The sequence below is a fragment of the Macaca thibetana genome, chromosome 19, assembly GCF_024542745.1.
Source record: "Macaca thibetana thibetana isolate TM-01 chromosome 19, ASM2454274v1, whole genome shotgun sequence".
Classification (NCBI taxonomy): Eukaryota; Metazoa; Chordata; class Mammalia; order Primates; family Cercopithecidae; genus Macaca; species Macaca thibetana.
The window spans coordinates 3,246,741-3,270,726 of record NC_065596.1 but is presented as its reverse complement, the minus strand read 5'-3'; the positions used below and the strand labels follow the sequence as shown (position 1 = coordinate 3,270,726).

General features: G+C 36.8%; 1 protein-coding gene and 1 pseudogene across 1 annotated transcript in view; one reads left to right on the top strand and one right to left on the bottom strand.

Moving 5' to 3' along the window:
• LOC126942269 (zinc finger protein 100-like) overlaps positions 1-23,986 on the bottom strand; it is a 118,778-nt gene that overhangs the window by 73,790 nt on the left and 21,002 nt on the right.
• Positions 896-21,242, top strand: LOC126943285 (zinc finger protein 714-like; annotated as a pseudogene).

Genomic DNA, 23,986 nt, shown 5'->3' with positions numbered 1-23,986 from the left:
TCCTATCCTCCTGAATTTCAACCTTGAAGAATCTGATGATTCCATGTCTTGGGATTGGTTTTCTCATGGAGTATCTTACTGGGTTCTCTGGACTTTCTGAATTTAAATGTTGAACTCTCTTGTTAGGTTAGAAAAGTTCTTCTGGATGATATCCTGAAGTGTATTTTTCAACTTGGTTCCATTCTCCCCATCGCTTTAAGGTATCCCAGTCAGATGTAGGTTGTCTTTTTACATAATCACATAGTTCTCAGAGATTTTTTCATTTCTTTTTATTCTTTTTACTTAAATCTTGTCTGCATGTCTCATTTCAGCAAGATGGTCTTCAAGCTCTGAAATTCTTTTCTCTGCTTGGTCTACTCGATTATTGAGGAACCAAAAAACACAGTTCAGTTCATTTATGGTCCCTCTAAACTGTTTATTCAGGTTAACAGCTCCTGTAATGTTTTTCATGGTTCTTAGCATCTTTTCATTGGGTTAGGACATGCTGTCTTAGCTCAGCAAAGTTCATTGTTACCCACCTTCTAGAGCCTACTTCTGTTAATTCATCTATCTCAGCTTCTGCCCAGGTCTGTTTCATTGCTGGAGAGGTGTTGCAATCATTTGGAGAAGAAGAGGCATTCTGGCTTTTTAAGTCTTCAGCATTCTTGTGTGGATTCTTTCTCACCTTTGTGAGTATACGTAGTCTTTGAGAATGTCAAAATTTGGATAAGGTTTTTTGGGAACTTTTTTGTTGATGCTGTTGTTATTGCTTTCTGTTTGTTTGGTTTTCTTTTAACAGTCAGGGATCTCTTCTGTAGAGCTTCTGCAGTTTGGTTGGGGTTTGCTCCAGACAGTATTAGCCTGGGTCCATCCCACACCTGGAGATGTCACCAGTGGAGGCTGCAGAACAGCAGAGATGACTAGTCATCTGCTTTTTCCTCTGGAATCTTTGTTGCAGAGAAGCACCGACCTGATGACAGTGGGAACACTCCTGTGTATGTTGTCTGATGATGTCTCTTGGGAGGTCTCCACCTCTCAGGATGCATGAGATCAGGGAATCACTTAACAAAGCACTCTGGCGCCCCTTGGTGGAAAGAGTGTGCTTCACTGGAAAGAATTCCACTCATTTAAAGTGCCTAGATTCCTCAGAGCCAGCTTGGGGAAAGACTGAGTCTGCAGAAACCACCTCATTGTTACTGTTTTATGTGTTTCTCATTTCCTGTTTCACTGCCTTAATTTTTGTTTAATTTTGTTGTGACATGCTTCAATTATTTTTTCATTTTGTTTTGCATACTATCCATAAATATAATGTAATCATCTTGACATCTAATGTAACTATGTTGAAAAATGGAGATTACAGTAAATATCTTAAAGTTAAAACAATATATTTTAATCTCATACACCTTCAGTTAAATACAAAACCTATAATGTTCTATTTTCCAGTTTGTTGATATTACAGATCATAATGTCTTACATTGCGCATCTGTTAACCGATTTGTGGAGATTTATATCTTTTTTTTATATCTAGAAGAACTTTAAGGATTTTATGTAGCATCGTTATGATAGGAAAAATTTCTATATGTGTCTGCATATTTACATTTCATAGAGAGCTTTATATTTATATATGGTTTCATGATGCCATTAAGCTTCATTTTATTTTTCAACATAATGGACTAATTTTAGCATTTCTGTCTATTTATATGCAGAGTCTCACTATGTTTCTCAGGCAGATCTTGAACTACTGGTCTTAAGTGACCTGATTGTCTTGACTTCCTAAAGCTGTAGAATTACAGGTATGAGCCACTGTGCCTGGCCACCATGTAACAGTTTTTCTTAGGACTGTGCTAGTTTTAATTAACACCTTGAATTTTTATTTTGGAAAGTCTTTATTTTTATCTTGTTTTTGAAGTAAAATAATTTTGAATTAAGTATTATTGGTTAGAATTTTTTTATTACATAAATATTGGGGAAGACATCAGCCTTTTTTTGGCTTCAAGTAACCTTTGTATTACTTTTTTCCCTATATTGTTCATCTAAGATGCCTTTCATGAATATATCAGTCTACTTGATGGTGTCTGATAAGTTTTGTGATCCATATTTTAATTTTGTTTTGCAATTTTTGTGTATGTTATGTATTTTAGGGCATGCCCCTTCACACCAGTTACTTGTGTTTTGATGTTTTAGTTGATATTATAATTGTAAATGACAATGTTTGACTCTGTAAAATTTAAGATAGTGTCAAGCAACATCAAATGTGAATCAACCACGTCTTCTGCCAGTATAATTACCTCTATGCTTGTCTGCCTGTATAAATATTATTCCTGTATTTTTTATGACTTGTATATTTGTTATGTAAGTTTGTTGTGAGTGGTTATTCAATCTTGTCTAGGTGAGCAATCATAAAAATTCTCCTAATTTCAATATCTATTGTGAATCTATATTATTTTTGTGTGGAAGAGATGTTTTTGGATTTGAAAATAATACTAAAACTATCTGTATCTTTTAAGGTATTATTGTTTATTTTTACTTGTCAAAAAAACGCATAACAAAATTTCAAATATTTTAAAATATTTTGTTTAGACATATTAATTATATTGACAATGTTATGCAACATATCCCTAGAATGTTTTTATTTTGCAAAGCTAAATCTCAATATAAATTAAACAACGACCAATTTTTCTGATTTCCTGGCACTTTGCAAACACCACTGTTTGTTTTATTTTTAAGAGTACAACTGGGGTGCAGCACACCAACATGGCACATGTATACATATGTAACAAACCTGCATGTTGTGCACATGTACCCTAGAACTTAAAGTATAATAAAGAAAAAAAAGAGTATAACTGATTCATATATCTCATACAACCTCTGTCTTTTTGTGGCTGGCTCATTTCATTTTGCATATCATCAAGCTTTATATTTATAGTTGTTAGAATATTTCCTCTCTTTAAAATCCTGGCTTATATTTCAGTATTTTTATATTTCAAATTATATCTACTGAATGATTTGGTGACAGAAATTTTCATTGCTCTACCTACCGGCTTTCAGTAACAATGCTGCAATAGTAATGGGTATACAAATAACTCTTTATGTGACTATATATGTGAAAGTTTATATATATGCAACATTCCATTTTATTAGTCCACTTTTTAGCCATTATTCTCATGCCAAATTGTTTTAATTCTTTAGCTTTATAATGTGCTTTGAAATCAGGAACTGTAATGCTTTTCACATTGTATTTTTTTTTAAAAAAATATTGTTTTGAACTTCATTGTCTCTTGAGATTTTATATGCTTTTGGGGCTGCTGTTTCTATTTCTTCAAAAATGCAATAAAATTAGAAAAAATATAACATTAAATCTGTAGATTACATTAAGCAGTATGGATATCCTCAAAATATTAATCATTTCAACCTTTGAACAGGAGCATACTGAAGTGTGTGTTGTTTAATTTCCATATACGTAAATTTTTAATTTTTCTCTATACTCATTCTATTTTGGTAATAGAATCTATAAAATTTCAGTTTTAACAAATTTGTAAATTTTTTTGGCCTAACAGGTGGTCTATCAAGGAGAATGTTGTATGAGCTATTGAGAAGGTTGTGTATCCTGATATTGTTGAGGAGTCTTCTCTATACCTCTCTTAGAAATAATGGTTTTACGGCCGGGCGCGGTGGCTCAAGCCTGTAATCCCAGCACTTTGGGAGGCCGAGACGGGCGGATCACGAGGTCAGGAGATCGAGACCATCCTGGCTAACACAGTGAAACCCCGTCTCTACTAAAAATACAAAAACTTAGCCGGGCGAGGTGGCAGGCACCTGTAGTCCCAGCTACTCGGGAGGCTGAGGCAGGAGAATGGCGTGAACCCGGGAGGCGGAGCTTGCAGTGAGCTGAGATCCGGCCACTGCACTCCAGCCTGGGTGACAGAGCGAGACTCCGTCTCAGAAAAAAAAAAAAAAAAAAAAAAAAAAAAAAAAAAAAAAAAAAGAAATAATGGTTTTACACTGCTTTCAAGTCTTCTCTTCACTTACTAACATGCTGTTTTGTTTTATTTTTATACAGAAAGTGAAGCATCAAAATGTCCTACTATACTTTTACTGGTATCTTGGTGTTTCTTCCATTCTGTCAAATATTTGCTTTATATATTTGGAAACCATGTGAGATACACACACACACACATAAATTTGCCATATGTTCCCAGTAAATAAATATATTATTGTTTAATGTCCTTCTTTGTCTTCTTGCAGTTTTAACTTAAAGTACATTTTATAAAATATACCATTTTTAAGATGTAGCTTGCTTAATACACTTGGACCTCTTTCGCTCTCATTTGATTAATATTTGCATGCAATTTCTACATCCATCTTGTCAGTTTTAGTCTTTTTTTAATCACTAGATCTCAGATTACCCTTGTATAAAGGTAAGTTGGATATCACTTTTTAAATTTTTAAAATAAATCCCTTTATTGAAAGTCTCTTTATTAGAAAATTATATGTAATTTTTAAAGCAGAAAGACATGCTGATGTTACTATATTGTTTTATTTCATTATTTTATCTTTGTCCCTCATTTTCTCTTTTTCTGTTTTTTTGTGTTTTTAAAATTTTTTTTTGAGATGGAGTCTTGCTCTTGTTGCCCAGACTGGAGTGCAATGGCATGATCTTGTTTCACTGCAACCTCTGCCTCCCAGGTGCAAGTGATTCTCCTGCCTCAGCGTCCCAAGTAGCTGGGATTACAGGCACCCGACAGCACACCCAGCTAATTTTTGTATTTTTAGTGGAGACGGGGTTTCCCCATGTTGGTCACGCTGGTCTTGAACTCCTGACCTCAAGTGATCTGTCTGCCTTGGTCTCCCAAAATGCTGGGATTACAGGCATGAGCCACTGCACCTGGTCATCTTGTTTATTTTTATATTGATAAGCTTTTAGTTCCTCTTATTTTGCTTTGTGTATCTACACTGACATGTTCTTTGTGGTACCTTAGGAATTACATAAAACCTCTAAAAGATACAATAATAGAAATAATTCTGGTAAAAAAGGAAATTCAGTTGCATGCAAAAAAAAAAAAATTTCTCATTACATCTGCCCTTAAACTTGTGATTGATATTGCTTTTTTTTTTTTTTTTTTAAGATGGAGTCTCATTCTGTCACCCAGGCTGAAGTGCAGTGGTACGATCTCGGCTCACGGCAAGCTCTGCCTCCTGGGTTCACACCATTCTCCTGCCTCAGCCTCCCGAGTAGCTGAGACTACAAGCACCCACCACCACCACGCCCAGCTGATTTTTTTGTATTTTTAGTAGAGACAGGGTTTCACCGTGTTAGCCAGGATAGTCTCATTCTTCTGACCTCGTGATCCACCCATCTCAGCCTCCCAAAGTGCTGGGATTACAGGCATGAGCCACTGCGCCTGGCCTGATTGATAATGCTAATTGTATCTTTTTATGTGGTATATTTATTAATAGGTATATATAATGATTTCTGTGATTTTCTCTTTCAAATTTTAGAGAATAATTAGAAATGTTTTTTGCACATTATAATGCTATGAAATTCAATTTTTGCATATGTGCATATCTTTCCCAGAAAATAATGTATTTAATATGATTATTTGTTGTTTTGTTGAATCGTGTTATTTTCAGTAGAAGCAGCTGCTTTCAGCATATGTAGGACGTATGGAATGCCAATATACTTTTTCAGAATTTGGTTATTTTTGAAGGTTTTTGTCTATTTGCAGGACAGACGTGCTGATGGTATTATACTTACTTGATTGCTGTTTTTTTCAGGACTTTGACTATATTACACAGTTCCCTTCTGGCCTGCAAAAGTTTTGTTGGCAATTTACTGGCTATCTCATAAGACTACGCTTGCAAATGACACATCACTTTCATCTTGCAGTTTCCAAGATTCTCTTCTTGTCTGTGACTTTGAAATAGTGCTTTTATATATGTTTGTTATCAATATATCTTTGTATCTTAGTTTTTGTGTTGAGCTTCTTCATTTCTATATCAATTTCTCTTTCAAGAGTTTTCAGCTATTCTTTGTTGTATTTTTACATCCAGTTTCTGTTTTTTTGATATTTTTAAATATTTTTGTTCTTGTTCCCATTTTTTTGGTTTTCTATGGTTCTCTGTGTTTCTGTTGCACCCACTGAGCATTATTCAATTTATTTTCCTTTTTAAAAATAAATGTATACATCTCTTTTATGATGTTTTTCTGAAAATGTTGTAATATTTTTGGTGGCACCATATTGCCCTATTTTTTATACATTGTAGTCTTTGATTGAAATTTGGACATTAAAAAATGTTACCTGTCACCATCTTTATAAGATAGCTTTTCCTGGCATAGTCTGAAAACCATTGTCTTGGTTAGAGATTCTGGGAGACTCTCAAACATGTCCTTAGAATATATCCTGTCAGTAATTTTGTGTTTATTTTTTAGTTAAAGGCATTTATTCGTGTTTCTTCTTAATAGTAATCACTTGCTACAATTGCTTTCTGTCTGTGGTACTGCAGTCTCTCTGCTGCTTTAAGATTTAACTATAGTTTCAGCAGACTTAAACTGTCATTCCAAAGTATGCCACCATTTCTTTCAGCACTATATATTATAATAGGCAGAAACCAGTGTCTGAAAAGGTCTCTAGAAGCAAGTAATGAAGATGTATGAATCAGTATTTTCCTTTTATAAAAAAGCCAAAAGTTGGCAATTTTCTTCTAAAGGCCATATGTTATATTGGGGACCAGAAAGAGCTGTGTTAGGTAAACTTAACAGACTTTCCTTTTTCTTCTATGTCACTCTTTGCATTGTGCTCACCTGGGGCACTTCACAAACTTAACTCATTTATAAAATTTCCTCAGATGTATTTTGGTTAGTGTTTTTGTTACATTTATATGTCTACAAAGAAATTAGGACTTTCAGTATTTTGCTTTGCCATCTTGTTTGTAGTTTGTATAATTTTATAGGTGAGATTTGTAAACCATATCCATCTGAGTCTAGTAAGTGAAGTAATCTGTTTTTATTTCTTTCAGGTATATGTTCTCATTTTGCCCAAGACCTTAGACCAGAGCAAGACATAAAAAATTCTTTCCAAAAAGTGGTACTGAGAAGATATGGAAAATGTGGACATGAGAATTTACAATTAACAAAAAGCCATAAGAGTGTAGATGAGTGTAATGTGCACAAAGAAGGTTGTGATGGACTAAACCAGTGTTTGATAACCACTGAGAGCAAAATATTTCAATGTCCTAAATATGTGAAAGTCTTTCATAAATTTTCAAATTCAAGTAGAAATAAGACATACTGCAAAGAAACCTTTCAAATGTAAAAAATGTGACAAATCATTTTGTATGCTTTTATACTTAACTCAACATAGAAGATTTTTCTATTAGAGAGAATTCCTACCAATGTGAAGAATGTGGCAAAGTCTTTAACTGGTTCTCACTCCTTACTAGACACAGGGGAATTCATACTGGAGAGAAACCCTACAAATGTGAAGAATTTGGCAAAGCTTTCAAGCAGTCTTCAACCCTTAATACACATGAGATAATTTATACAAGAGAGAAACCCTACAGATGTGAAGGATCTGGCAAAGCCTTTCACTGGTCCTCACACCTTACTACACACAAGAGAATTCATACTGGATAGAGACCCCACAAATGTGAACAATGTGGCAATGCTTTTAACTGCTCCTCACACTTTACTACACATAAGAGAATTCATACTGGAGAGAAACACTACAAATGTGAAGTGGCAAACACTACAAATGTAAAGAATGTGGCAAAGCCTTTAACTGGTTCTCAGCTTTTACTAAACATAAGATAATTCATACTGGGGAGAAACCCTACAAATGTGAAGAATGTGACAAAGGCTTTAACTGTTCTTCAACCCTTTCTAAACGTAAGATAATTCATACTGAAGAGAAACCCTACAAATGTGAAGAATGTGGCAAAAGCTTTAACCTGCCCTCAACTCTTACTAAACATAAGACAGAATTCATACTGGAGAGAAACCTTTCAAATATGAAGAATGTGGCAAAGCTTTTAACCAATCTTCAACCCTTACTACACATAAAATCATGCTGGAGAGAAACCCTACACATGTAAAGAATGTGGCAAAGGATTTAACTGTTCCTTAACCCTTACTATACACAGGAGAATTCATACTGGAGTGAAGCCCTACAAATGTGAAGAATGTGGCAAAGGCTTTAACTGGTCCTCAACTCTTACAAACCTCAGAGAATTCAAACCCTACAAATGTGGCAAAGCATTTAATGAATCCTCAAATCTTACCATGAATAAGTTAATTCATACTAAAGAGAAACCCCTCAAATGTGAAGAATGTGGCAAAGCCTTTAGCCAGTCCTTACAACTTCCTGCGCATAAAGTAATTCATATTGGAGAGAAGCACTACAAATGTGAAAAATGTGGCAATACTTTTAGTTGATCCTCAAACCTTACTAAACATAAGAAAATCCATACTGGAGAGAAACCCTACAAGTGTGAAGAATGTGGGAAAGTCTTTTAACAAGTCCTCAATTCTTCACAGACATAAAATAATTCACATTGGATTGAAACTCTACAAAACAGAAAAAGGTGACAATGCTTTTGACAACACCTCAAACTTTTCTAAGCAAGGAAATTCATACTGGAGAGAAACCATATAAATGTGCAGACTGTGGAAAAGCCTTTAACCAGTCCTTAACTCTTACTAAACATAAGAAAATTCATACTGGAGAAAACCCTATGAGTGTGAAAAATATGGCAAAGCCTTTAACAAGTCCTCCATTTTTAACAAACTTAAGATAATTCATACTGTGGATAAACTCTACAAACCAGAAAGATTTGACAATACTTTTGAGAAAACCTCAAAATTTTCTAAACATAAAAGAAATCATAGTGGTGAGAAATCCTAGAAATGTGAAGAATGTGACAAACCTCTAAATAGTTGTCACACTTAATTGTAGGTAAGCATGACAGGATTGTAGGTAATTTATACTGGACAAAACTACATTTGTGAACAATGTGGCAGAACTTTTAACCAACGCTAATATCTTATATTGCACAGGAAAACATTTATACCTGAGAAAAACTGTACAAATATGAAGACTGTGAAAGCCATTAATATCTGCTCACATATTACTCAACATCAGAGAGTTCGTACTTAATAAAAGCATTGTAAATACAATCACTGTCAAAGGATCTTTCAAAAAATATTAGCCTGTAAAGTGAAGAATAATATTTATTTTGAAGATGAACATTACAAATGTAAAGAGGGTTGCAGTACCTTTAGTTGTATCACAGATCTTACTGTATACATTTTGTACTAGAGGAAACCTCTGAAGTAGTTGTTCAAACTTCATTCAACATCAGGGAATTTATATTGGGAAAAAAAACCCTGCAAATGTAATAATTTTGAAAAAAGACTTTAAAAATCTACAGCTTAGGAAACACCAGAGAGTTATGCTAATATATAGTTTTGCAGATCCAGTAAAAGTTAAAAATACTTAATCCAAAATTCTGTCTTTGTAAATATTAGAGAATTCACTACTTATGTCACTGGCACTTCAGATATTACTCCAAATCAAAATGTTAAGTACAGAAAATAAAACTAAAGTTAGTAGAAAAATTTTTTATATAACTTTAAAAGGAGAGGTTTTTTTGCAGAGTTAAAATTACATTCAAAGTATACTTCATTCCTTGAAAAAATTATATTTTCTGAAAAGTGATTAATTCCATAATACAACTCTCAAATTATTTTCTGCTGTTTCTTCATTGCTCTTAGATTCACATGTAGGCCGGGCGCGGTGGCTCAAGCCTGTAATCCCAGCACTTTGGGAGGCCGAGACGGGTGGATCACGAGGTCAGGAGATCGAGACCATCCTGGCTAACACAGTGAAACCCCGTCTCTACTAAAAATACAAAAAACTAGCCGGGCGAGGTGGTGGGTGCCTGTAGTCCCAGCTACTCGGGAGGCTGAGGCAGGAGAATGGCTTAAACCCGGGAGGCAGAGTTTGCAGTGAGCTGAGATCCGGCCACTGCACTCCAGCCTGGGCGACAGAGCGAGACTCCGTCTCAAAAAAAAAAAAAAAAAAAAGATTCACATGTAAAAGGCTGTGATCAATTGTTGCTGCATCAAAGATATGAGAGAGTCTTATTTACTAGGTGGGCATTGTTGATGGCCTTTTTCATGAAAGAGTAAGGACATTAACATGTAAGATGCATGATGAAAATCTAAGTGGAGAGGCTCTTTGTGGTTGACTTATAATATTGAGTGATGCATGAGGTAGGTGTTCTGTTTCTTTTTCTTTTTTCTTTATTTTGTTGAGGTAAGTGTTCTGGGTAGTATTCTGCATTATCATTAGAAGAAAACATTTTTAATTTTATTTAACATTAAATAAATGGATACTGCATTTTACTAACTGTACTTCTGTATAATAAAATGTAGTACATTTAATAATGTTAGATTATGTATGAAGTTAATATTTCAATTCAATATTTTTAACATGTTAAATACTATTGTGCATTCAATAAAGTGTTATGTCACTAACTTAAATCTAGTCCACCTTACTCAACAGTATAGGTAAAAGTTGGTAAAAATATTGTGTTTGGTAATATAATGGAATAATATCTCTAGTAATCTATTTTGACAGTGGCTTTAAACTGCAAAGAAGTTTAAAAATATTGTTTCTATGGGTTAAATCTTTATTATTTTATTATTATTTATCTTCGTTTTTCTTAAATTTTTTGGTACATAAATTTTTTTTTTTTTTTTTTGAGACAGTTTTGCTCTTGTTGCCCAGACAACAAGAGTGCAATGGCGTGATCTCGGCTCACCACAACCTCCACCTCTCAGGTTCAAACAATTCTCCTGTCTCAGCCTCCCGAGTCGCTGGGATTACAGGCACGTACCACCATGCCTGGCTAATTTTGCATTTTTAGTAGAGATGGTGTTTCTCCATGTTGGTCAGGCTGGTGTCGAATTCACGACCTCAGGTGATCCACTTGCCTCGGCCCCCCAAAGTGCTGGGATTACAGGTGTGACTCACTCTACCCAAGCATATATGGTATATTTGGATACAAGAATACTCACATCTGGAGCCGGGCACGGTGGCTCAAGCCTGTAATCCCAGCACTTTGGGAGGCCGAGACGGGCGGATCACAAGGTCAGGAGATCGAGACCATCCTGGCTAACACGGTGAAACCCTGTCTCTACTAAAAAATACAAAAAACTAGCCGGGCGAGGTGGCGGGCGCCTGTGGTCCCAGCTACTCCGGAGGCTGAGGCAGGAGAATGGCGTAAACCCGGGAGGCGGAGCTTGCAGTGAGCTGAGATCCGGCCACTGCACTCCAGCCTGGGCGACAGAGCCAGACTCAGTCTCAAAAAAAAAAAAAAAAAAAAGAATACTCACATCCGGATTGAGGTATCTGTCACCTGTAGCACTTATCTTTTGTATTACAAACAATCCAGTTCTACACTTTTAGTTATTTTAAAATAACAATTAAATTGCTATTGATTACAGGCCTATTTTTGTGGTACTAATAAAAAATATATACCTGTATAAATCCATACATTTTTGAGTCCTGAATAAATGTATATTTTTAAAATTTCTTATATATTTCTCTTTGAACATGCGGCCTGTCTGCCTGCAAACACATACAGACTTTTAATTTTGATTTACATACAGTTAAATAAGTTAGTCTAAATATGAGCATTAGCTGAAAGAAAATTATGAAGTAATTAAGTGTGTTTGTGTATGAGTTTGTACTTATTTTCAGAAGAAAAGAGCAATATTGGAACAAAATAAATAATTTTAACAAGGTGACTACCAGAAAATTTAAAACTTCAAAAATGCTGAAACCAAATGTATATTGTCTGCCTTGTATTGAATTGATTACTATACAATCTATGGCTTATAGTTCTGAATCTCCCAATGCAAATTCTCTGTATTTACTTGCCTGACACTCATGCTATACCCCTAATATTTTTGTTTGTATATATTAGTCCATTTTCATGCTGCTGATGAAGACATATCCAAGACTGGGAAGAAAAAGAAATTTAACTGGACTTACAATTCCACATGGCTGGCGAGGCCTCACAATCATGGTGGGAGCCAAAATGCACTTCTTACATGGCGGTGGCAAGGAAAAGGAAAAAGATGCAAAAGTGGAAACTCCTGACAAAACCATCAGATCTTGTTAGACTTACTACCATGAGAACAGTATGGGGGAAACCACCCCCATGGTTCTAGTTATCTCCCATCGAGTCCCTCCCACAACATGTGGGATTTATGGGAGTATAATTCAAGTTCAGATTTGGGTGGAGACAGAGCCAAACCACATCATTCTGCCTCTGCCCCCTCCAAATCTCATGTCTGCACATTTCCAAACCAATCACGCCTTCCCAACAGTCCTCCAAAGTCTTAACTCATTTCAGCACTAACTCAAAGGTCCACAGTCCAAAGTCTTATCTAAGACAAGGCAAGTCCCTTCCACCTATGAGCCTGTATAATCAAAAGCAAGTTAGTTACTTCCCAGATACAATGGAGGTAAAGGCATTTGGTAAATACAGCCATTCCAAATGGAGACAATTGGCCAAAACAAAGGGGCTACTGGCCCTATGCAAGTCCAAAATCAAGCAGGGCAGTCAAAGCTCCAAAATGATCTTTGATGACAAGTCTCACATCTGTGTCAAGCTGATGCAAGAGGTGGGTTCCCATGGTCTTGGGCACCTTTGCCCCTGTGGCTTTGCAGGGTACAACCTCCCTTCCAGCTGCATTCACGGGTTGGCATTGAGTGTCTGTGGTTTGTTGGTGCCTCTACCATTCTGGGGTCTGGAGGACAGTGACCCTGTCCTCACAGTTTTACTAGGTGGTGCCCCAGCAGGGACTCTGTGTGGAGACTCTGACCCCACATTTCCCTTCTGCACTGCCCTAGTAGAGGTTCTCCATGAACACCCCACCCCTGCAGCAAACTTCTGCCTGGGCATCCAGGCATATCATACATCTTCTGAAATCTAAGTAGAGGTTCCAAAACTTTAATTCTCGACTTCTGTGCATCCACAGGCTTACCACCACATGGAATCTGCCAAGGCTTGAGGCTTGCACCCTCTAAAGCCATGGCCTAACCTCTACATTGGCCTCTTTCAACCACAGCTGGAGTGGCTGGGATGCAGGACATCATTTTCTCCTAGGCCTGCAGGCCTGTGATGGGAGAGACTGCTGCGAAGACCTCTGATGTGCCCCAGAAGCATTTTCCCCATTGTCTTGGGAATTAACATTTGGCCCCTTGTTACTTTTGCAAATTTCTGCAGCAGCTGTCTTGAATTTCTCAGAACATCCATTTCAACCTCCGCCTGTTACCCAATTCCAAAGGCACTTCCACATTTTGGGTATCTTTACAGCAACACCCCACTCTACTGGTACCAATTTACTGTATTAATCTGTTTTCACACTGCTGATAAAGACATACTCGAGACCAGGAAGACAAAGAGGTTTAATTGAACTTACAGTTTTACATGGCTGGGGAGGCCTCAGAATCATAGTGAGCGGCAAAAGGCACATCTTACATGGCAGCAGCAAGAGAAAAGGAGAAAGATGCAAAAGCGGAAACCCATGATAAAACCATCAGGTCTCATGAGACTTATTCACTACCATGAAAACAGTATGGGGGAAACTGCCACCAGGACTCAAATTATCTCCCATTGGGTCCCTCCCACAAGTGGGAATTATGGGAGTACAATTCAAGATTTGGGTGAAGACACAGAGCCAAACCATATTTTATTTATATATATGTACACACACACACACATATACATGTATGTATATATTATGGTTAATGAATTATTCATTATGTGAATAATTCATTATATATAATTATATATACATGTATGTATATATTTTAGTTAATAAATTATTCATTACATGAGCTAGCCTGTAATTAAAAGATTTTTATAAAATTTAGTAGTGCAGACAAAATAATTTTGATGTAATTCCATAATTAGTGTATTAAATTACATTTTACTTAGTTACAACACTCCGCTTTGTTCTTTTAATTGGAGAATCCTATGTAAGCTTTCTTTTCTTTATTGCTCCTTTCTGTTTTTATAATTGATATATTGAGTCAATGTTTAGGTATTAGGGAAGCTTAATAAGTCATGAGAATGTTTTTATATATAAATGTAGGAAACACACCTGTCAGTTTTTGCTGTGTAACAGATGCTCCATAATACGTCACAAATATTTCTGCTAAAGTTAGTTTGTAATTTCAAGTCAGTGATGGAAAATATCAATGGTGAAGAAATAAAATTGATTCTTCAGGTGAAGAGAACATTATTTCCAGGCTGCAAAGCTGAATCTTGCTGAATTCAACCCATTTATGCCTGAGGTTACAATTTTTTGAATTTTTGCAATCAGATTTTTGGTGATGACCTTGAGCCATAGGATATAAATAACTCCCACATGCTTAGCGATCCAATAATGGAACACTAGGCATAAATGGATCATGGAGAAATTCTGCATGTATTATTTCCTAATTATCTTCAGTTTTGTTTGTCTCATTATGTGTATTCTAACCATGTACGCATCACAGCCCTTCTTCTTTTCTGTGTTATAGCTACAGTTTACTCACTGTTGTCTTCATGCCATGTCATTTCAAATGGTACATTGTAGGTTTTGATGAGCAAGTTGCTATTTTTAATACACTGAAAAATTATTTTTAACTGACGAGTTTGCTTATCAATATAAATTTCAGATCATTTAATTAAGATGAAAAGTATACACTATCCACAGGTAACAGGATTAAATCAGCATTGTTTTTCTTTGTAAAAGAAAAATCTTGGCTGGGCATGGTGGCTCAAGCCTGTAAATCCCAACGCTTTGGGATGCTGAGATGAGCAGATACCTGAGGTCAAGAGTTCATGACCAGCCTGATCAACATGGAGAAACCCCATCTCTACTAAAAATACAAAATTAGGCAGGTGTGGTGGCACATGCCTATACTCCCAGTTACTTGGGAGGCTGAGGCAGGAGAATCGCTTGAGCCTGGGAGGCAGATGTTGTGGTGAGCCGAGATCGCACAATTGCACTCCAGCCATGTGCTAGAAAATGTACCTTAGAAATAAAATTTTTAAGAGAGCTAATGGTAAGTGAATAATTTTAAATTTAATTTTCTATGATATACTTACAGCACAATGTACATTTCCATGCAGAATCTTCTATTTTTAAGTTTGAGTATGAAATGTTGGAGAATAATAAAATAACTTCTGTGATTTGAAATATAGAAACATGTTTCTTTTCCATATTGATATTATAATTTGGAGGAATTTCTCACTCTCATTTTATCTTAGTGTTACAAGTTTTTTTTAGTGTTAATTTTTTTTTTTATTTTTTTTTTTTTTTTTTTTTTTTTTTTTTAGTGTTACAAGTTCAGTCTACAGTTTTTAGTCACCAAACTGTAGCCAACTTCTTAGTCATTTTCTCTGGAAAAGCTTCAGAGATTATGATAGCTTTTTGGTTAAAACATTTCCTGTTATTTTGCATGCAAACTAGTTTACTGTGTTCACAGAGTGGCCAGTCATTGGACCATAAGCAACACCTGCCTCCTTCGTGTCTTTTTTTTTTTTTTTTTTTTTTTTTGAGACGGAGTCTCACGCTGTTGCCCAGGCTGGAGTGTAGTGGCGCGATCTCGGCTCACTGCAAGCTCCGCCTCCCGGGTTCCCGCCATTCTCCTGCCTCAGCCTCCTGAGTAGCTGGGACTACAGGCGCCCGCCACCGCGCCCGGCTAATTTTTTGTATTTTTAGTAGAGACGGGGTTTCACTGTGGTCTCGATCTCCTGACCTTGTGATCCGCCCGCCTCGGCCTCCCAAAGTGCTGGGATTACAGGCTTGAGCCACCGCGCCCAGCCCCCTTCGTGTCTTTCATACTATTACCATCAGCACCAGAAACTCCAGGTGCCCCAATCTTAAAGTAAAAATCCTAAAGTACATTGGCTCCTCCCTTGCAATGTGCTGGGTCCAGAACATGCTGTCAAATATCAGAGTTTCTATGGTTATTGTTGTGGGAAGTCAGGGACCCCAAACGGAGGGACCTGCTGAAGCCATGGCAGAAGAACATAAATTATGAAGATTTCATGGACATTGGTTAGTTCCCCAAATTAAGACTTTTATAATTTCTTATGCCTGTCTTTACTGCAATCTCTGAACATAAATTGTGAAGATTTCATGGACATTTATCACTTCCCCAATCAATACTCTTATAATTTCCTATGCCTGTCTTTACTTTAATCTCGTAATCCTGTCATCTTCATAAGCTGAGGATGTATGTCGCCTCAGGACCCTGTGATGATTGCGTTATCTGCACAAATTGTTTGTAAAGCATGTGTGTTTGAACAATATGAAATCTGGGCACCTTGAAAAGAACAGAATAACAGTGATTTTCAGGGAACAAGGGAGAAAATCATAAGGTCTGACAGTCTGCGGGGCTGGGCAGAACAGAGTCATATTTCTCTTCTTACAAAAAGCTAATAGGAGAAATATCGCTGAATTCTTTTCCTCAGCAAGGAATAGCCCTGGGAAAAGAATGCATTCCCAGGGGGAGGTCACTCTAAGAGTGTCTGTCTTATGCAGTTGAAGATAAGGGATGAAATACGCCCTGGTCTCCTGCAGTGCCCTCAGGCTTGCAATGATTAGGAAATTCCAGCCTGGTGAAATCTAGTCAGACCAGCTGTCTGCTCTCAAACCCTGTTTCCTGTTAAGATGTTTATCAATGACAATGTGTGCCCAGCGGGACATGGACCTTCATCAGTAATCCTAGTTTCACCCTGGCCTTGTGATCTCACTCTGCTTCCCTGCCCTTGTGATCTTTTATTGATCTCTGAAGCATGTGATTTCTGTGACCCACTCCCTATTCATACCCCCCTCCCCTTTTGAAATCCCTAATAAAAACTGACTGGTTTTGTGGCTCAGTGGGGCATCGCAGAACCTGCCGACATGTGATGCAACCCCCAGACACCCAGCTGTAAAATTTCTCTCTTTTGTATTCTTTATTTCTCAGACCAGCTGACACTTAGGGAAAATAGAAAATAACCTACATTAAAATATTGGGGGCTGGTTCCCCCAATAGGTTATGACTGACAAAATAAATGACAAAAACACCCCAAAACTACATATTTTTGATAATATTCAGCCAAGATTATGACAAAGACACCAACAATATTTCAAACACTGTCCTCCTTCTATGATGTTTTAAAAATATATTCTTTGACAGATAAAATGTGTATGTTTTCTGCAGCACATAATACTTAGAAGTATATATATTGTCAAATGATTAGTTCTAGGTAATGCTTTACCTCCATAGTTAACATTTTTTTTTTTTTTTTTTTTTTTTTTTTGAGACGGAGTCTCGCTCTGTTGCCCAGGCTGGAGTGCAGTGGCGCTATCTCGGCTCACTGCTAGCTCCGCCTCCCGGGTTTACGCCATTCTCCTGCCTCAGCCTCCCAAGTAGCTGGGACTACAGGTGCCCGCCACCTCACCCGGCTAATTTTTTTGTATTTTTAGTAGAGACAGGGTTTCATTGTGTTAGCCAGGATGGTCTCGATCTCCTGACCTCGTGATCCGCCCGTCTCGGCCTCCCAAAGTGCTGGGATTACAGGCTTGAGCCACCGCGCCCGGCCCATAGTTAACATTTTTATGGTGAGACCATATGACATTGTCTTATTATTTTTCAAAAAAACAAACACATTATGAACTATAGTCACCATGTTGTACAAGAAATCTCTTGAACTTATTCCTCCTATCCAACTATAATTATGTATTTTTGACAAACATATTTCCAGCCCTCCATTTCTTCTAAATACCTTGGCACCTGATAGTCACCATTTTACTCTCTACATCACTGAGGTTTAAATTATTTGAAATCCATATGTAAGTAAAATAATGAGATATTAATCTTTCTGTGCCTGGCTTATCTCAACTAATGTAATGTCCTCCAGCTTAATCCATGCTATTGAAAATAACAGAATTTTCTTTTTTTTTAGGCCAGGAGTGGTGGCTTTCACCTGTAATCTCAGTACTCTGGGAGTCTGAGGCAGGTGAATTGCTTCAGCCAAAGAGTTTCAGACTAGCCTGGGCAACGTGGTGAAATCTCATCTCTAGAAAAAAATACGAAAAAAAAAAAAATCAGCTGGGCATGGTGGTGCATACCTGTAATTCCAGCTACTTTGGAGGTTGAGGAATGGGAATCTCTTGAACCAAGGATGCCAAGGTAGCAATGAGACAAGATCGTGCCACTGCACTGTAGCCTGGGAGACAGAGAGAGACTTGGTTTCAAAAACAACAACAAAAATTATTTTTAAAATAATAAATAGCATTCCATTGTGTATATATACCACATTGTCTTTATTTACTCATTAGATGTTGAAGTGAAGGTTCTGTATTTTGGGTATTGTGAAGAGTGCTACAAACAACATAGAAGTAAAAATATTTCTTCATTCTGATTTCATTTGTTGTGGATATATATCCAATAGTACAACTGCTGTTTTACATGGTAGTTTAAGTTTTTAAAGAAATCTACCTTTCATAATGGCTGTCCTCATTTACATTCAAACCAACAGTGTGCAAGCATTCTTTATTCTTCAAATCTTTACCAACATTTTTTCTTTTTAATAAGTCACTCTATCAGGAGTAAGTGTATAACTGATAGTTTTTTAGCTTGCCTTTCAATGATAATACTTTACCTTGAAAAATTTCTTCTATTTTGCCAAAAAACCCTGCAGTTACATGTTTATGGCAGCATTATTCACAGGAGCAAAGACAGAGTTAAACAAGGTACCTATGAATCTTAGACTGAATAAGGAAAATGAGGTACTTATACTATGTAATACTATGCAGCCACAGAAAAGAATGATGTTTTTTGCAGCAATGTGAATGCAGCAGAAGGCCATTATTATAAGCAAATTAACCCTGATCAGTAAAACAAATGCCACATGTTCTCACATACATGTGGAAGGTAAACATTGGGTGCACATGGAAACAAAGAGACAAACAATGAACACTGGGATTCTTAAAAAAAGAGAGACAAGCATTGAAAAACTACTTGTTAGGTATAATGTACACTATTTGGGCAATGGGATTATTAAGTGCCTAAATGTCAGCATCATGCAGTATACCTGTGATACAACTCGGCACATGTACCCCCGAATCCAAATAAAAATCATAAAATGTTTTGTGCTATAATAACATGTTACATTTTTCTAGTTCTTGGTTAATAGTTGGAATTTGGGGTGAAAGACACAGAAGTATGTTTCCTTTGGGCACGGGGTGAATGTTTCTATGCCAGGTCTCCCTACATTTTATGAGCTAACATCTCTGAACGCTCTTGGCCTATTGCCCAAGAAGTGTTTTCTTCCCATGTATGTGGCCAAAATAAATGACTCTAAATATTTGGTTTTTATTTATTAACTGTACATTGGACTATAGAGTTAATTTGTTACTCTACTCTTTGGGGAATAAATTTCAGTATACAACCTGCATTGCTATAATAAATATATTATTCCTTTAGTTTTGATTCTTCAGAAGATGATTCAATTCCCTAGTGAATCAAAATTGAAAGGAGAATAACTCCTTAGGGTAATAGATGTAGAAAGACCCATTACTTTTGATCAACTTCTTCACCCCCAGCCCCAGACAATCATCATTCCACTCCCTGCTATTATGAGTTTGACTTTTTTATATTCTATGTAGAAAGGAAAACGTGGTATTTTTTTTCTGTGCTGGCTTATTTTACTTAGAATAATTCTTCCAGGTTTATTAATGTTGTTGTATTTTCTTTATCCATTCATGTGTTGATGGACACTTAGGTTGATTTCACACCTTAGCTATTGTGAGTAATCCACTTTCTTTTCTTTCATTTGTTTTTATATCTCTTCATTCCTTCCTTTTTTATTTCTAGAAGTATTTTACTTTTAATATATAAATTATGACTGTTAAATACCTTCATTTCTATACCTTTTTTGGTTAATAATTTGACTGATTGAAAACTAAGTTCTTCAAAAATGTTTTGGATCAAGGCCATTACTTCATCATTAACATAATTTGAGACAAAATAGCAATGAAAATCAACATCGATTAGTGAAGCAACTATGATCTAGCCCCTGGGTATCATTTCCTCTCCCACCAACATGAAAGCAGCATCTTTGTGTCATCTCTCCCAGTTCTAAGAAAGAGGTTTCTGATCAAATTGATTAGCATAAAATTTTGTAAAATTTAACATATTTGGTCTGAGAATTAATCTACTACCAGCAAAGTTGGTCTTTTGATATGTATTGTGTTATGCTGTTCTATTTAAATTTTTAGAAAAACTAAACTGACAAAGCAAACATTTAACTTTTTTGAAAACTAAAAATGTTTAAGACACATTTTTGTAGAAACTAAAACTAAAAATAATTCCAAATTTTTAGAGAACATCTATCAAATACTTCAAGTTACCTTCCTCTGACAGTAGATATGTATTTTTCAATATTGCTATAATGGAGCTTTGGCTGTGCTTTGTGGCCAACTGTCATTTGTATCCTATTTTGTTGTGTAGTATCTATGTTATGCATTTTACATTTTAAAAGTTGTAGTCCATGCAATGTAATTTTCCAACAATTGATCAACCTTTTTCCATGTCAAACTCTCTGCTAAATCAGAAGACACTTTATTTCACTCTTCAAAGGCATTTTAACTGCCTGAAAAGCAAAGGGACAGTTCAAGTGAGTGTGCCAAGCTGCACAATCTGTTGAAACTTACACAAGTGTCAAGCTATAGAAATTCACACAAGTAATCTTCTGGTGAAAGAGGGTGCACTTCAACAGCATTATCACAGCAATGTGGAATAGTTGTAATAAAATTAAAGATGAATCACTGCCTTCCAGGAAAAGGAGTTAAGACTCCATCTCGAAACAAAATGTTGATAATAAAAAATACAAAACAAAGCATGATAATGTTGATGGCTGTTGTGAGACCTTGCTTCTTGTCTTCTTAGTTTTAAAACATTTAAACAAGAGACACAAAACAAAGAAGATGCAACATGGAGTAATTTATTGCAAAGTAGAAATGCTATTTTAAAAGTTAGGTGAAGAGGCCGGGCATGGTGGCTCATGCCTGTAATTCCAGCACTTTGGGAGGCCGAGACAGGTGGATCATGAGGTCAAGAGATTGAGACCATCCTGGTCAACATGGTGAAACCCTGTATCTACTAAAAATACAAAAATTAGCTGGGCATGGTGGCATGTGCCTGTAATCCCAGCTACTCGTGAGACTGAGGCAGGAGAATTACTTGAACCAGGGAGTTGGAGGTTGCAGTGAGCAGAGGTCATGCCACTGCACTGCAGCCTGGCAACAGAGACTCTGTTTAAAAAAAAAAGAAGAAAGAAGAAGAAAGGAGGAGGAGGAGGAGGAAAAAAACAGGGTGAAGAATAGCCAGTACTCCCTGAGAGAAAAAAAGATTCAGGGTAGCATGAGACAGCAGGCCCGCGCATAGTGGCTCACGCCTGTAATCCCAGCACTTTGGGAGGCTGAGGTGGGAGGATCACCTGAGGTCAGGAATTCGAGACCAGCCTGGAAAACATGGTAAAACACTGTCTCCACTAAAAATACAAAAAACTAGCTGGCTTCGTGGCAGGCACCTGTAATCCCAGCTACTCAGGAGGCTGAGGCAGGAGAATTGCTTGAACCCAGGTGGCGGAGGTTGCAGTGAGCCAAGATTGCACCATTGCACTCCAGCCTGGGCAACAAGACCGAAACTTCATCTCAAATTTTAAAAAAAGAAAAAAAGAAAGAAAGAATGAGACAGCAAAGACTGGAACTAGGGACATTCCATTTGTGGGAGTCTTACATAATTATTTATAAGGAGGTGGGAAGAGATGTTACTAATAAGCACGTTCTGGGTGGTTCTCTTGGTACACAGACACAGTACCTGTACATGTTTCTTTATATGTTACATATCTCATTAACATCTTAAATCTCCACACAAGTGTGGTTTTTTTTACTATTATAATGAGTAAAAGGTCAGTTAGAGGACAAGTAAAATCAAAATGTGCTTTCTGCAGGGGAATTTCCCTACTGGAGAGCTTTTCTTGAAGGAGCTGAAATCCAATGTAAATGCCGGTGCTTATTGTGTTGGCAGTCTGCAGTCATCATGCAATTGCCATGGTTGCTGCATCCCCAAGACACAGCCACCCTCTTGACTACCTAGTCTGCCCCAATAGTATTTGTCTTGATTTATTCCCATCTATCAACTCTGAGACTCAGATTAAGCTGTTCTGTCAACATTGTCAACAGGGGGAAAATTAAAAATTTTAAATCAAATATATTTGAGCTTGATTTGGGTCACTAGCTGTGTATCCAAGAGAAATTATTTTACATTTTTGGAACCTCCATATTAATAAACATTATTTTCCCCAAGACTATTTTAATTCATGCATGGTAGCTAGAATACATGAAAGTCTTGTCCAAATATTAAACATTTAAGAGAAAGAAAATCATTCATTTTTCAAATATATAAGTGAGTTGGTATATTTTGTCATATTTAGTGTATTTTTTCTTTTTTAAAAAATGCCAAAATAGTAATTTGTGTGTGTGTGTGTGTGTGTAATAATAGACTGTTTCTAAATTATGACTTTGCTAATTTTCACATATGGTTTTGACTGCTACTGTCGGATTTAGGTTAAATTTCAAATTCACTGTGTGGTTTTTGGGGTCATTTTGGGGAACAAAATATATTTGACTTCGACTGTTTGGGGAAACTTGGCTTCATTTCTGCCCTCTTTCTTTTTTTTATATCTGACACTTTAAAAATGACTAGGATTCAAGTAAGGTTGATTTGGAATCAAGCAACAGAAATTCCCAGAAAAGGCTGAGGGAAATAGCTACCGGATAGTGTCTTTCTGTGATTTACACATGAAACAGAGTTCAATAAAATTTATAAAGTTATTGCAAGTTTTTTGGCCGGGCTCAGGGGCGCACGCCTGTAATCCCAGCACTTTGGGAGCCTGAGACAGGTGGATTACCTGAGGTCAGATCTCAAAAAAAAAAAAATTAGTGCAAGTTTTTTAAAATTAGGAACTAATTGCCTTCAACATACTAGTCTGTTGTCTTAGTTTGTCTATGGCAACCCTACCATGCAAAAACTTTAATTACAGAAAAGGATACTGCTGCTGCAATAAGATTTGGAACAAATACTTATATGCTTATAAACATTCCTCCTTAATAATCCTTAGATACATGTCATTCTGGTTCAATCCTTTTTGCACAACTGTAAGTCCAGAGACTCCTTCCTACCAAGGTCAAGCCACGGTATTTCCAGCTATTTATTTATTTATTGACATGGAGTCTCGCTCTGTCATCAGGCTGGAGTGCAGTGGCGCAATCTCGGCTCACTGCAACCTCCGCCTCCCAGGTTCAAGTCATTCTCCTGCCTCAGAATCCCAAGTAGCTGTGGTTATAGGCGTGCACCACCACATCTAGGTAATTTTTGTATTTTAGTAGAGACGGGGTGACACCATGTTGGCCAGGATGATCTCGATCTCTTGACCTTGTAATCCACCTGCACACGTGCTGTCAAAGAGGAGGAATTCACCTCTGTTGAAATGTGCCTGCTTTTTAGAAAGTCACCTGTGTTTACATATGCAAGCCTCCAGCTTGCTTATCAGCTTGCAGCTTGAATTTTCAGGCTGTTTTCTGTTAGAAAAGAAATGGTTTGGGGGCTGCTTTTTAGTAAAGAAAAATTCGAGTGAGAGAACTCATTTACCCTCTCTAAATGCCTAAAACAATTTCTTAATAACTCCTGTATTATTCCCTCCTCAGGAGAAGTATCCCTAATTGCTGTCATGGGTGTCAGATGATGCATCTTTCTGGATACTTCCTGCTGAAAAGGGGCATCATGTTGGGGAACAGCAGTGAGGCTCCTGCTGAGGTTGATCTAAGAGTCCTTGAAAGAATGGTGTGTCCAGGCCGCCTGTGTGTACAGGCTCATACCTGTAATCC